The sequence below is a fragment of the Oncorhynchus mykiss genome, chromosome 8 (genome assembly GCF_057628025.1).
Source record: "Oncorhynchus mykiss isolate SJ-2025 chromosome 8, ASM5762802v1, whole genome shotgun sequence".
Classification (NCBI taxonomy): domain Eukaryota; kingdom Metazoa; phylum Chordata; class Actinopteri; order Salmoniformes; family Salmonidae; genus Oncorhynchus; species Oncorhynchus mykiss.
This window is the reverse complement of record NC_143029.1, coordinates 6,469,845-6,483,786: the sequence shown is the minus strand read 5'-3', so window position 1 is coordinate 6,483,786 and position 13,942 is coordinate 6,469,845. Positions and strand designations below refer to the sequence as shown.

The 13,942-nt window shown below is 45.4% G+C and overlaps 1 protein-coding gene across 1 annotated transcript in view; it reads left to right on the top strand.

The window, feature by feature from the left end:
- The first annotated feature begins 1,566 nt into the window (after nt 1-1,566).
- Nucleotides 1,567-13,942, top strand: part of LOC110529295 (synapse differentiation-inducing gene protein 1-like) — a 104,248-nt gene continuing 91,872 nt past the window's right edge. The window contains exon 1 of the mRNA XM_021611414.3: nt 1,567-2,466. The gene's annotated coding sequence lies outside the window, so the exon portion shown is untranslated. The remainder of the gene's footprint in view (nt 2,467-13,942) is intronic.

Below are 13,942 nucleotides of genomic sequence, written 5' to 3'. Positions count from 1 at the left end.
TGCTGAGGTAAGTACCCTGTTACTGAGGTAAGTACCCTGCTGCTGAGGTAAGTACCCTGCTGCCGAGGTAAGTACCCTGTTACTGAGGTAAGTACCCTGTTACTGAGGTAAGTACCCTGTTACTGAGGTAAGTACCCTGTTACTGAGGTAAGTACCCTGTTACTGAGGTAAGTACCCTGCTGCTGAGGTAAGTACCCTGTTACTGAGGTAAGTACCCTGCTGCTGAGGTAAGTACCCTGCTGCTGAGGTAAGTACCCTGCTGCTGAGGTAAGTACCCTGTTACTGAGGTAAGTACCCTGCTGCTGAGGTAAGTACCCTGTTGCTGAGGTAAGTACACTGTTGCTGAGGTAAGTACCCTGCTGCTGAGGTAAGTACCCTGCTGCTGAGGTAAGTACCCTGTTGCTGAGGTACCGTGTTTCTGAGGTAAGTACCCTGTTACACCCCTTTACATCTATCTCTCCTAATGGCCGTGAGCAGCACAGCAGCATGGCGTTTCCAACTGCCTTGAGTGATTCTATTTTTTCTCGTGCTTTAAGTTTAAGTTCCAGCAGCAGCTCGAGTCACATTGCTTAAACTTCAACAACATACCCATGGCTCTGCATATTGGCATTCGTACCTTCCCTCCTTCTAATAATGTCCACTGTTTGAGAAGAAACGTCTTAATTTAGCCTAGGTGTTGTCAGGTTGGAGTTATATCCTCTGGCATAATGCAGTTTCTCTGGACCACAGCAGAATCAGAGTTCGCCCCACTAAAATAAAATTAAATGTAAGTAAAATAAAATGACTCGCAAGACAGCCACTTACAAACTAGGCCTATAGCCTACCGATCAATGTCCCTGGGATTGAGGCATGTCTATGCGGCTGCTTATCAAATCCTTGATAGGTTTCCTCGTGGTGCCAGACAATGCAGACAGTAGCCTATTCGGTCATCATTTCCTCAAAGCCCAACATTTCACAACGCGAATCAAGACCGCCATGATTAAGACTGCCGGCTGGTAGCAATAATGTCATTATTTGTTCAGTAATTAAAGTTGGAAATTTAAACATTGCAGATTGTAAAATAAATGTTTTTATACGACATCATACTAATCAGCAACAAATATATATGTTTTTTTAAATAGACAACTGACCTGTATAGCCTACCTGAACCTGCATGACATGAGCCATCCTCTCTCCTAGCTGGGACAGAGAGTTGTTGTGTGTAAAACCAGTCTATTAATAACAAATAACACAGTCAGTCCACCCTCAAAAACACTTGAGAGACTCCCCTGGTCTTCTGAAGTCCTCCTGACACACTGTGCATTAGATGTCCATTGTGCTGCACAAAATTTAAACACAGTCAATTTAAACCAAGACATACCAGATATAAGGGACTGTTGTTGATATTGCAACCACACGACTCAAACACCGGTTCACCACTATGAAGAAAACAGCTTTTTTTTTTTTTTTTTGAGCCCTCAAGAACTATTGATCTGTTTGCATCTACCAATGTATTGTCTGTCACAGTATCCCGATGACCTGTCCCAGAGCTTCCTATACAGTTCTCCCTGTATAGCGGGGGTGTCCAGTACGCCAGTGATATAACCTATAGGCTTACCACTGCCAGACTCGCGAACATAAACATATTATACAAACAGTGTCAGGATGCTGTTAACATTAGGCATGAGAGTTTGATGAACTAGCAGCACACTTCACGATCAAATTACACAATTATCTCGATGAGGACGGATACACGTCTGGTGGGATACTGAACGGAGCTCGCAAACTACACCATTTGTTTTATATATATATATATATAATAAGACAAATTGTAAAAGGATGGAAGACGATACTACTTGGCTGTAATATATATATTTTTTTAAAGAGCATCTTCAAAGTTTGTCTTTATAAACACATACAAAACTAGTTATAGTCTAAAAGTCTCTCTAGATACATGCCAAGGGCACGTTGACGTGTATTGTCACGAACCCTATTAAATGTTGACCTGCACAAGGAAAGCGGACTTGGCGACGCATTGCTATTTAGCTCTGAGAACACCGAGTTGGTTTTGAGTGACGTTTCTTCTCTTTTCCTCCGGTGCGATCGGTCTGCGAGCTACACCGTTTTCTAATTGATCCGTCATAAATGTCATTCCTGAACATAAGAAAGCGGCGACAGCCGCTTACTCCTGTATCGTATTATTTCGTTTCATTAATTTCGAAGCCAGAGGATCGATAAACAAGATCAATTTTTTTGAGAGTTGAGAGAAATCAATAGGCGACATATCAACCGCCACGCCGAGACCTATTCCCTCATTGAAATGAACGCAGTGAAATAACGACTCTAACCGACTCGGTCAGATCAGGTGAATCATTTTCAAAGACAAGGACTATCATTGGTCTCACACCAACCGACAATAATGTCAACAGAAATACAAGCAAGTGGCCGTACATGTCAAACAACGTTTGGATTGTCAGGAATTCGCAGGTAAGACATGTTTTGTATTTTAGATATTATTTTACAAAAGTAACCAACTGTCCTTTTCTTTCCGCATCCAACCATGTAGCTCTGGTATTTCGTGTTCTTCCCATACGATCATATCTCAGCGCGGAGTGAAAGGAGGGCTTGTTGATTTATGAGAAAATGTATCAACTGCCTAAATGCACATTGTCAACGCAAATTGACATGTATGTTAAAACGGTCAAAACATATAGTGTTGGACTGTGGCTTTTAGGGTAACCAAATTGAAAGCGCGCACTTTGCGCATAGGCTGTGTTGTGCCTGTGTGTTGGAACGGTGCGGATATTGGCACATAGGATGCTACGTGTTGTGCAATTGGTCTACCCCATCATTGGTCGTTAAAGTCAGTGTATTTTTGTTACTGGATTAGATGAGGACTTAGTTTATAGGCGTGTGAAACACTGAGAGTTACTTTTTTTTAAATTGTTTTTTTCGTTGCAGTGGGTTTGGAGGCATGAGCATATAGCCTCAAATACCTGAAGTGTACATATCTACAAATATGGCACCTTTGTTGTAAATACTAGATCCATTATCCCTGTAGCTTTCAACGTACTGTGTATACTGTACATCCTGACAATAATTGCACAGAATTTTTAATGACAAGAGCATACTGATTCCAAATAGAAAAGTGTGGACTATTGTAAACTGCCCAACAAATTAGAGGGAGACAGTGGCACATCTGAATATTCAAACATCTTTGCAATGGTTTTCCGTGGATCTTAAATTCTCTGTGTTGGGAAGATGAAACAGACAGTCTTTTTTGTCAACTCCCTTTTTCTCTCTTAAGTGAACTACTCACAAGATGATTAATTAATTCTTATCAGAGAAGTGGCGGAGACAGAATCAAAGGAGTACAGTTTTGTTCAGTTCCATATCTCTCTCTCTCTCTCTCTCTCTCTCTCTCTCTCTCTCTCTGTCTCTCTGTCTCTCTCTCTCTCTCTCTCTCTCTCTCTCTCTCTCTCTCTCTCTCTCTCTCTCTCTCTCTCTCTCTCTCTCTCTGTCTCTCTGTCTCTCTGTCTCTCTCTCTCTCTCTCTCTCTCTCTCTCTCTCTGTCTCTGTCTCTCTCTCTATCTCTCTCTCTCTCTCTCTCTCTCTCTCTCTCTCTCTCTCTCTCTCTCTCTCTCTCGTGTGTGTCGCCAAGAGGAAGTCAGAGGAGAGCTATAGTCAGGTTGTATCAGCAGGAGTCAGGCGCTCTAATGGCTGGGACTACAGTGTACAGCTGCTGCAGCAACACACACACACACACACACACACACAATATACTCCCAGTGAATGGAAGGATGCTTCTCACTCAAAATGAAAAGCAGCACTATACAGAAATAACCGTCTTCTCTCTATGTCTCTGTGTCTCTGTCTCTGTGTCTCGGTCTATCTCTCTGTGTCTCTGTGTCTCTCTGTCTCTCTCGGTCTATCTCTCTGTCTGTCTGTGTCTCTGTCTCTGTGTCTCGGTCTATGTCTCTGTGTCTCTGTGTCCCTGTGTCTCTCTGTCTCTCTCGGTCTATCTCTCTGTCTGTGTCTCTCTGCATGTCTCTCTGTGTGTGTTTCTCTGTGTCTCTCTGTGTGTCTCTCTCTGTGTCTCTCTGTGTGTCTCTCTGCATGTCTTTCTGTGTGTGTTTCTCTGTGTCTCTCTCTGTGTCTGTCTCTGTGTCTCAGTCTAACCCTCTATGTCTCTGTGTCTCTCTGTCTCTCTCGGTCTATCTCTCTGTCTGTCTGTGTCTGTGTCTCTGTGTCTCGGTCTATGTCTCTGTGTCTCTGTGTCTCTCTGTCTCTCTCTGTCTATCTCTCTGTCTGTGTCTCTCTGCGTCTCTCTGCATGTCTCTCTGTGTGTGTTTCTCTGTGTCTCTCTGTGTGTCTCTCTCTGTGTCTCTCTCTGTGTCTCTCTGTGTCTCTCTGCATGTCTCTCTGTGTGTGTTTCTCTGTGTCTCTCTGTGTGTCTCTCTCTGTGTCTCTCTGTGTGTCTCTCTATGTGTATCTCTCTGTGTCTCTCTGTGTGTCTCTCTGTGTCTCTCTGTGTGTCTCTCTATGTGTATCTCTCTGTGTCTCTCTGTGTGTCTCTCTGTGTCTCTCTGTGTGTGTTTCTCTGTGTCTCTCTGTGTGTGTTTCTCTGTGTCTCTCTGTGTGTCTCTCTCTGTGTCTCTCTGTGTGTCTCTCTGTGTGTATATCTGTCTGTGTCTCTATGTTTCTCTCTGTGTCTCTCTGTGTCTCTCTGTGTGTGTTTCTCTGTGTCTCTGTGTGTCTTTCTCTGTGTCTCTCTGTGTGTCTCTCTCTGTGTCTCTGTCTCTGTGTAGTGTGTGTGTGTGTGTGTGTTTTATGCTAGTCTGCGTTGTACAGTAATCTGAGACAGTGATGATGGCTCCTGATAATACAATTAGAAAGGATTAGGGCCTAGTGGACATAGTGTTGATGACATAGTGTTGATGACATAGTGTTGATGACATTGTGTTGATGACATTGTGTTGATGACATAGTGTTGATGACATAGTGTTTGTAGACATAGTGTTGATGACAGCGTTGATGACATAGTGTTGATGACATTGTGTTGATGACATAGTGTTGATGACATAGTGTTGATGACATAGTGTTGATGACATAGTGTTGATGACATTGTGTTGATGACATAGTGTTGATGACATAGTGTTGATGACATTGTGTTGATGACATAGTGTTGATGACATTGTGTTGATGACATAGTGTTGATGACATAGTGTTGATGACATAGTGTTGATGACATAGTGTTGCTGACATAGTGTTGATGACATTGTGTTGATGACATAGTGTTGATGACATAGTGTTGATGACATAGTGTTGCTGACATAGTGTTGATGACATTGTGTTGATGACATAGTGTTGATGACATAGTGTTTGTAGACATAGTGTTGATGACAGTGTTGATGACATAGTGTTGATGACATAGTGTTGATGACATTGTGTTGATGACATAGTGTTGATGACATTGTGTTGATGACATAGTGTTGATGACATTGTGTTGATGACATAGTGTTGATGACATAGTGTTGATGATATTGTGTTGATGACATAGTGTTGATGACATAGTGTTGATGACATAGTGTTGATGACATAGTGTTGCTGACATAGTGTTGATGACATTGTGTTGATGACATTGTGTTGAAGACATAGTGTTGATGACATTGTGTTGATGACATAGTGTTGATGACATTGTGTTGATGACATAGTGTTGATGACGGTAGTAGTTATCAATAGGATCAATCTACAGTACAGCCCCCATTCCATTACACACATCTGTGTTGGTTAACAGGTAAAATCATACTGTAGGACTACAGTAGTATTTTAATAAGGGGATAGGAGAGCAGTAAAATAACCATTTAGGAAGACGATTAATTTGCTTGATTCAGGTAGGAGGTAGGAGCAGTACATATAACCGTTTAAGATGAAGATGATTCATGAAGAATTGTGTTTAGAATAAACCGAACACGCAACACTAGTCGAGCTCTTCTTCTTTTTCTTCATGTTCTTCTTCTTCTTCTCTAGTCTAGCTCTTCTTCTTCTTCTCTCTAGCTCTTCTTCTTCTTCTTCTTCTTCTTCTCTAGTCTAGCTCTTCTTCTTCTTCTCTCTAGCTCTTCTTCTTCTTCTTCTTCTCTAGTCTAGCTCTTCTTCTTCTTCTTCTTCTCTCTAGTCTAGCTCTTCTTCTTCTTCTTCTTCTTCTTATCTCTAGTCTAGCTCTTCTTCTTCTTCTTCTCTAGTCTAGCTCTTCTTTTTCTTCTTCTTCTTCTCTAGTCTAGCTCTTCTTCTTCTTCTTCTCTAGTCTAGCTCCTCTTCTTCTTCTTCTTCTTCTCTAGTCTAGCTCTTCTTCTTCTTCTCTAGTCTAGCTCTTCTTCTTCTTCTTCTTCTCTAGTCTAGCTCTTCTTATTCTTCTTCTTCTCTAGTCTAGATCTTCTTCTTCTTCTCTAGTCTAGCTCTTCTTCTTCTTCACTAGTCTAGATCTTCTTCTTCTTCTTCTCTAGTCTAGCTCTTCTTTTTCTTCTTCTTCTTCTCTAGTCTAGCTCTTCTTCTTCTTCTTCTCTAGTCTAGCTCCTCTTCTTCTTCTTCTTCTTCTCTAGTCTAGCTCTTCTTCTTCTTCTCTAGTCTAGCTCTTCTTCTTCTTCTTCTTCTCTAGTCTAGCTCTTCTTATTCTTCTTCTTCTCTAGTCTAGATCTTCTTCTTCTTCTCTAGTCTAGCTCTTCTTCTTCTTCACTAGTCTAGATCTTCTTCTTATCGAGTCTAGTTCTTCTTCTTCTTCTTCTTCTTCTCTAGTCTAGCTCTTCTTCTTCTTCTTCTTCTTCTTCTCTAGTCTAGCTCTTCTTATTCTTCTTCTTCTCTAGTCTAGATCTTCTTCTTCTTCTTCTCTAGTCTAGCTCTTCTTCTTCTTCACTAGTCTAGATCTTCTTCTTATCGAGTCTAGTTCTTCTTCTTCTTCTTCTTCTTCTCTAGTCTAGCTCTTCTTCTTCTTCTTCTTCTCTAGTCTAGCTCTTCATCTTCTTCTTCTTCTCTCTAGTCTAGCTCTTCTTCTTCTTCTTCTCTAGTCTAGCTCTTCTTCTTCTTCTTCTTCTCTAGTCTAGCTCTTCTTCTTCTTCTTCTCTAGTCTAGCTCTTCTTCTTCTTCTTCTCCAGTCTAGATCATCATCTTCTTCTTCTTCTCTAGTCTAGATCTTCTTCTCTAGTCTAGATCTTCTTCTTCTTCTTCTTCTCTAGTCTAGCTCTTCTTCTTCTTCACTAGTCTAGATCTTCTTCTTATCGAGTCTAGCTTTTCTTCTTCTTCTTCTTCTTCTCTAGTCTAGATCATCATCCTCTTCTTCTTCACTAGTCTAGCTCTTCTTATTCACTAGTCTAGCTCTTCTTCTTCACTAGTCTTGTTCTTCTTCTTCACTAGTCTATCTCTTCTTCTTCACTAGTCTAGCACTACTTCTTCTTCTTCTTCTTCACTAGTCTAGCTCCTCTTCTTCACTAGTCTAGCTCTAATTCTTCACTAGTTTAGCGCTTCTTCACCAGTCTAGCTCTTCTTCTTCTTCACCAGTCTAGCTCTTCTTCTTCACCAGTCTAGCGCTTCTTCTTCTCTAGTCTAGTGTGTCTTCTTCACTAGTCTAGCACTTCTTCTTCTTCTCTAGTCTAGATCTTCTTCTTCTCTAGTCTAGCTCTTCTTCTTCTTCTTCTCTCTAGTCTAGCTCTTCTTCTTCTTCTTCTCTAGTCTAGCTCTTCTTCTTCTTCTTCTTCTCTAGTCTAGCTCTTCTTCTTCTTCTTCTCTAGTCTAGCTCCTCTTCTTCTTGTTCTTCTTCTCTAGTCTAGCTCTTCTTCTTCTTCTCTAGTCTAGCACCTCTTCTTCTTCTTCTTCTTCTCTAGTCTAGCTCTTCTTATTCTTATTCTTCTCTAGTCTAGATCTTCTTCTTCTTCTTCTCTAGTCTAGATCTTCTTCTTCTTCACTAGTCTAGATCTTCTTCTTATCGAGTCTAGCTCTTCTTCTTCTTCTTCTCTAGTCTAGCTCTTCTTCTTCTTCTTCTTCTTCTTCTCTAGTCTAGCTCTTCTTCTTCTTCTTCTCTAGTCTAGCTCTTCTTCTTCTTCTTCTTCTCTAGTCTAGCTCTTCTTCTTCTTCTTCTCCAGTCTAGATCATCATCTTCTTCTTCTTCTCTAGTCTAGATCTTCTTCTCTAGTCTAGATCTTCTTCTTCTTCTTCTTCTTCTTCTCTAGTCTAGCTCTTCTTCTTCTTCACTAGTCTAGATCTTCTTCTTATCGAGTCTAGCTTTTCTTCTTCTTCTTCTTCTTCTCTAGTCTAGATCATCATCCTCTTCTTCTTCACTAGTCTCTTCTTCTTCTTCTTCACTAGTCGAGCACTTCTTCTTCTTCACTAGTCTAGCTCTTCTTCTTCACCTGTCTAGCGCATGTATTATATCTTACCATTGCGTCACAGCTTCATGGTAGACTACTGATTGCTCAGTCATAGCTAGAGAGAGAAAGAATTTAGCTGTCTGTTTTCATAGTCGTGGCAGCAGGATAAAGCAGGCCTGGAAAAACAGCCCTGACCGATAAGACACGTCGCTATTCCAATGCATCTTCAACGGCTGGCCTTGGGGCTGGGATGATAATGCCTGCCCTCGCTTGCTGAGGTCAGTTGCTTGATTGGCAGCAGGCTGACACAAGGAAATGTTTCCTGGCTGGCTGCTGCCTGCTGTCTAATAGGGTTGTATCCCGAAGCACACGGCAGCCCTGTATCAATATGCATCAGCCCTGCTAGTGGAGTGTAGAGGGTGAGTGGCCATAGCCCCCACTTGTACAGGCGACATGCTGCTTACAGGTGGAGGTGGAAGCTGCTGTGTTCTCATCAGCCACCATCTACCCCCAGGGCCATGTCAGAAAACACAACAGCATCCAGGCTACACAAACAGTGCATTCGGAAAGTTTTCAAACCCCTAGACTTTTTCCACATTTTGTTGCGTTACAGCCTTATTCAACAAAAACAAAAATGTATCTACACAATATACTCCATAATGACAAAGCAAAAACAGGTTATTTTACATTTTGGCTTATTTTTTCAAAATAAAAAAACTGAAATATCACATTTAATTAAATATTCAGCACCTTTACTCTGTACTTTTTTTGAAGCACCTTTGGTAGTTGTTACAGCCTAGAGTCTTCTTGGGTATGATGCTACAAGCTTGGCACACCTGTATTTGGGGAGTTTCTCCCATTCTTCTCTACAGATGCTCTCAAGCTCTGTCAGGTTGGATGGGGAGTGTTGCTGCACAGCTATTTTTCAGGTCTCTCCAGAGATGTTCGATTGGGTTCAAGGCCGGGCTTTGGCTGGGCCACTCAAGGACATTCAGAGACTTGTCCCAAAGCCACTCCTGCGTTGTCTTGGCTGTGTGCTTAGGGTCATTGTCCTGTTGGAAGGTGAAGCTTTGCCCCAGTCTGAGGTCCTGAGCACTCTGGAGAAGGTTTTCATCAAGGATCTCGCTGTACTTTGCTCTGTTCATCTTTGCCTCGATCCTGACTAGTCGCCCAGTCCCTGCAGCTGAAAAAATCCCCACAGCATAATACTGAATAGTGGCTTCTGCCTGACCACTCTACCATAAAGGCCTGATTGGCGGAGAGCTGCAGAGATGGTTGCTTCTGGAAGGTTCTCCCATCGCCACAGGGGAACTCTGGAGATCTCTCAGAGGGACAATTGGGTTCTTAGTCACCTCCCTGACCAAGGCCCTTCTCCTCAGATTGCTCAGTTTGGCTGGGCGGCCAGATCTAGGAAGAGTATTGGTGGTTCCAAACTTATTCTATTTAAGAATGATGGAGGCCACTGTGTTCTCGGCGACCTTCAAAGCTGTAGAAATGTTTTGGTGCCCTTCCCCAGATCTGTGCCTCGACACAAACCTATCTCTTTTGCTCTGACATGCACTGACAACTGTGGGACCTTATATAGACAGCTGTGTGCCTTTCCAAATCATGTCCAATCAATTGAATTTACCACAGGTGGACTCTAATCAAGCTGTAGAAACATCTCAAGGATGATCAATGAAAACAGGATGCACCTGAGCTCAATTTAGAGTCTCATAGCAAAGGGTCTGAACACTTGTGTAAATAAGGTATTTCTGGGCTTTGTCATTATCAGGTATTGTGTGTAGATTGCTGTGCTTTTTGCTCTGTCTCCCGCTCTGTCTCCCGCTCTGCCTCCCGCTCTGCCTCCCCCTCTGCCTCCCCCTCTGCCTCCCGCTCTGTCTCCCGCTCTGCCTCCCCCTCTGCCTCCCCCTCTGCCTCCCGCTCTGTCTCCCGCTCTGCCTCCCCCTCTGTCTCCCGCTCTGCCTCCCGCTCTGCCTCCCGCTCTGTCTCCCGCTCTGTCTCCCGCTCTGTCTCCCCCTCTGCCTCCCACTCTGCCTCCCGCTCTGCCTCCCGCTCTGCCTCCTGCTCTACCTCCCCCTCTGCCTCCCCCTCTGCCTCCCCCTCTGTCTCCCGCTCTGTCTCCCGCTCTGCCTCCCACTCTGCCTCCCCCTCTGCCTCCCCCTCTGCCTCCCCCTCTGTCTCCCGCTCTGCCTCCCGCTCTGTCTCCCGCTCTGCCTCCCCCTCTGCCTCCCCCTCTGCCTCCCCCTCTGTCTCCCCCTCTGCCTCCCCCTCTGCCTCCCCCTCTGTCTCCCCCTCTGCCTCCCGCTCTGCCTCCCGCTCTGCCTCCGCTCTGTCTCTCTCTCTGTCTCTCTCTCTGCCTCCCGCTCTGCCTCCCGCTCTGCCTCCCGCTCTGTCTCTCTCTCTGCCTCCCGCTCTGTCTCCCGCTCTGTCTCTCTCTCTGCCTCCCCCTCTGCCTCCCGCTCTGCCTCCCGCTCTGCCTCCCGCTCTGTCTCCCGCTCTGTCTCTCTCTCTGCCTCCCGCTCTGTCTCTCTCTCTCTGTCTCTCTCTCTGCCTCCCACTCTGTCTCTCTCTGTCTCTCTCTCTGCCTCCCGCTCTCTCTCTCTCTGTCTCTCTCTCTGCCTCCCACTCTGCCTCCCGCTCTGCCTCCCGCTCTGTCTCTCTCTCTGTCTCTCTCTCTCTGTCTCTCTCTGTCTCTCTCTCTGTCTCTCTCTCTGTCTCCCGCTCTGTCTCTCTCTCTGCCTCCCGCTCTGTCTCTCTCTCTGCCTCCCACTCTGCCTCCCGCTCTGCCTCCCGCTCTGTCTCTCTCTCTCTGTCTCCCGCTCTGCCTCCCGCTCTGTATCTCTCTCTGTCTCTCTCTCTGCCTCCCGCTCTGCCTCTCTCTCTGTCTCTCTCTCTGCCTCTCTCTCTGTCTCCCGCTCTGCCTCCCGCTCTGTCTCTCTCTCTGTCTCCCGCTCTGTCTCTCTCTCTGCCTCCCGCTCTGTCTCTCTCTCTGCCTCCCGCTCTGTCTCTCTCTCTGTCTCCCGCTCTGTCTCTCTCTCTGTCTCCCGCTCTGCCTCCCGCTCTGTATCTTTCTCTGCCTCCTGCTCTGCCTCCCGCTCTGTATCTCTCTCTGTCTCCCGCTCTGTCTCTCTCTCTGTCTCTCTCTCTGCCTCCTGCTCTGCCTCTCTCTCTGTCTCTCTCTCTGCCTCTCTCTCTGTCTCTCTCTCTGCCTCCCGCTCTGTCTCTCTCTCTGCCTCCCGCTCTGTCTCTCTCTCTGTCTCCCGCTCTGTCTCTCTCTCTGTCTCCCGCTCTGCCTCCCGCTCTGTATCTCTCTCTGTCTCTCTCTCTGCCTCCCGCTCTGCCTCCCGCTCTGTCTCTCTTCATCTATCATTCTCTCTGTCCTGGGAGGTAGTAGAATGGAGATAAAGTTGATGTCAAAGGACAGTTCTGTAAGACACGCACACACACACACACACACACAAACACACACACAGCTGATGTCGATGGTTAACTCTGTAACACTTCTGTAGCAGTTGATCCGAGTTACAATGACAGAAGTATAGCTAACACTGAGTATGAATGGGTTTTTAGACGTGTAAAAAGGGTGGTTTGGGATGCCTGGATCCTGCCAGTAGACCAATCCGTCTCCAAAATGTCTTCCTCTCTTCTTTAGACCAGAGCCCTATTCCCTACAGAGTGCACTGCTTTAGACCAGAGCCCTATTCCCTACAGAGTGCACTGCTTTAGACCAGAGCCCTATTCCCTACTGAAAGGAAACCATGATGATGAGGACGAAGAGGGAGGCATGATGAGGAGGAAGAGGGAACCATGATGATGAGGAGGAAGAGGGAACCATGATGATGAGGAGGAAGAGGGAACCAAGATGATGAGGAGGAAGAGGGAACCAAGATGATGAGGAAGAGGGAACCATGATGATGAGGAGGAAGAGGGAACCAAGATGATGAGGAGGAAGAGGGAACCATGATGATGAGGAGGAAGAGGGAACCATGATGATGAGGAGGATGAGGGAACCATGATGATGTGGAGGAAGAGGGAACCAAGATGATGAGGAGGAAGAGGGAGACATAATGATGAGGAGGAAGAGGGAACCAAGATGATGAGGAGGAAGAGGGAGAAATGCTGATGAGGAGGAAGAGGGAACCAAGATGATGAGGACTAAGAGGGAGACATGATGATGAGGAGGAAGAGAATGGGACATTAGACCGAAGAAAGAATGGGACAGTAGACCGATGAAAAAATGGGACAGTAGACCAAAGAAAGAATGGGACAGCAGACCAAAGAAAGAATGGGACAGTGGACTCAGGAAAGAATGGGACAGTAGATTGAAGAAAGAATGGGACAGTAGACCAAAGAAAGAATGGGTCAGTAGACCGAAGAAAGAATGGGACAGTGGACTCAGGAAAGAATGGGACAGTAGATTGAAGAAAGAATGGGACAGTAGACCAAAGAAAGAATGGGTCAGTAGACCGAGGAAAGAATGGGGCAGTAGACCGAAGTAAGAATCTGTCAGTAGACCGAGGAAAGAATGGGAGAGTAGACCGAAGATAGAATGGGACAGTAGACGGAAGAAAGAATGGGACAGTAGACCGAAGAAAGAATGGGACAGTGGACTCAGGAAAGAATGGAACAGTAGATTGAAGAAAGAATGGGAGAGTAGACCAAAGAAAGAATGGGTCAGTAGACCGAGGAAAGAATTGGGCAGTAGACCGAAGTAAGAATATGTCAGTAGACCGAGGAAAGAAGGGGAGAGTATACCGAAGATAGAATGGGACAGTAGACCGAAGAAAGAATGGGACAGTAGACCGAAGAAAGAATGGGAGAGTAGACCGAAGATAGAATGGGACAGTAGACGGAAGAAAGAATGGGACAATAGACCGAAGAAAGAATGGGACAGTAGACGGAAGAAAGAATGGGACAGTAGACGGAAGAAAGAATGGGACAGTGGACAGAAGAAAGAATGGGACAGTAGACCGAAGAAAGAATGGGAGAGTAGACTGAAGAAAGAATGGGACAGTAGACCGAAGAAAGAATAGCATGGGACAATGCGTGTGTCTAGAGACTGGTATGAAGGTAGCGTCAGAAAGGAAGGAATGAGGCATAACAACACCAGCAAGGCGAGACAAACCTAATCCATGAGGGACCCCTGAGGAGCGTGTTGTGTTCAGGCATGCCCCAGTGCATCCTGGGAGCACGGACCTGCTGGTTTATTCATGGGGGGTGAACTATGTCGAACCCAGTGAGGGAAGGAGGGTGAGAGGAGCGAGGGGAGAGGGGGAGGTGTGGAGATGAGGAAAGGAGAAGAGGTTAGAGAGAAGTTGCAAGCCACTGGCTTGGAAAACCAATGGCACAGAATGATGTATCGCCTGGGGTTTGGAGGTTACTGAAGACAGCATCCATCCAGGAGAGAGGAGCCACTTAGGTCCCTAAGCCGAGAGAGAGAGAGAGAGAGAGAGAGAGAGAGAGAGAGAGAGAGAGAGAGAGAGAGAGAGAGAGAGACAGAGAGATGGGGGCAGGGACAATAGGAGAGCCACTTGGGACTGAAAACCAATAGAGAAAGAAAGGGAGGGACAGTGAGCTGGTAGTGTTCCCAGGCTGTAGTAAAT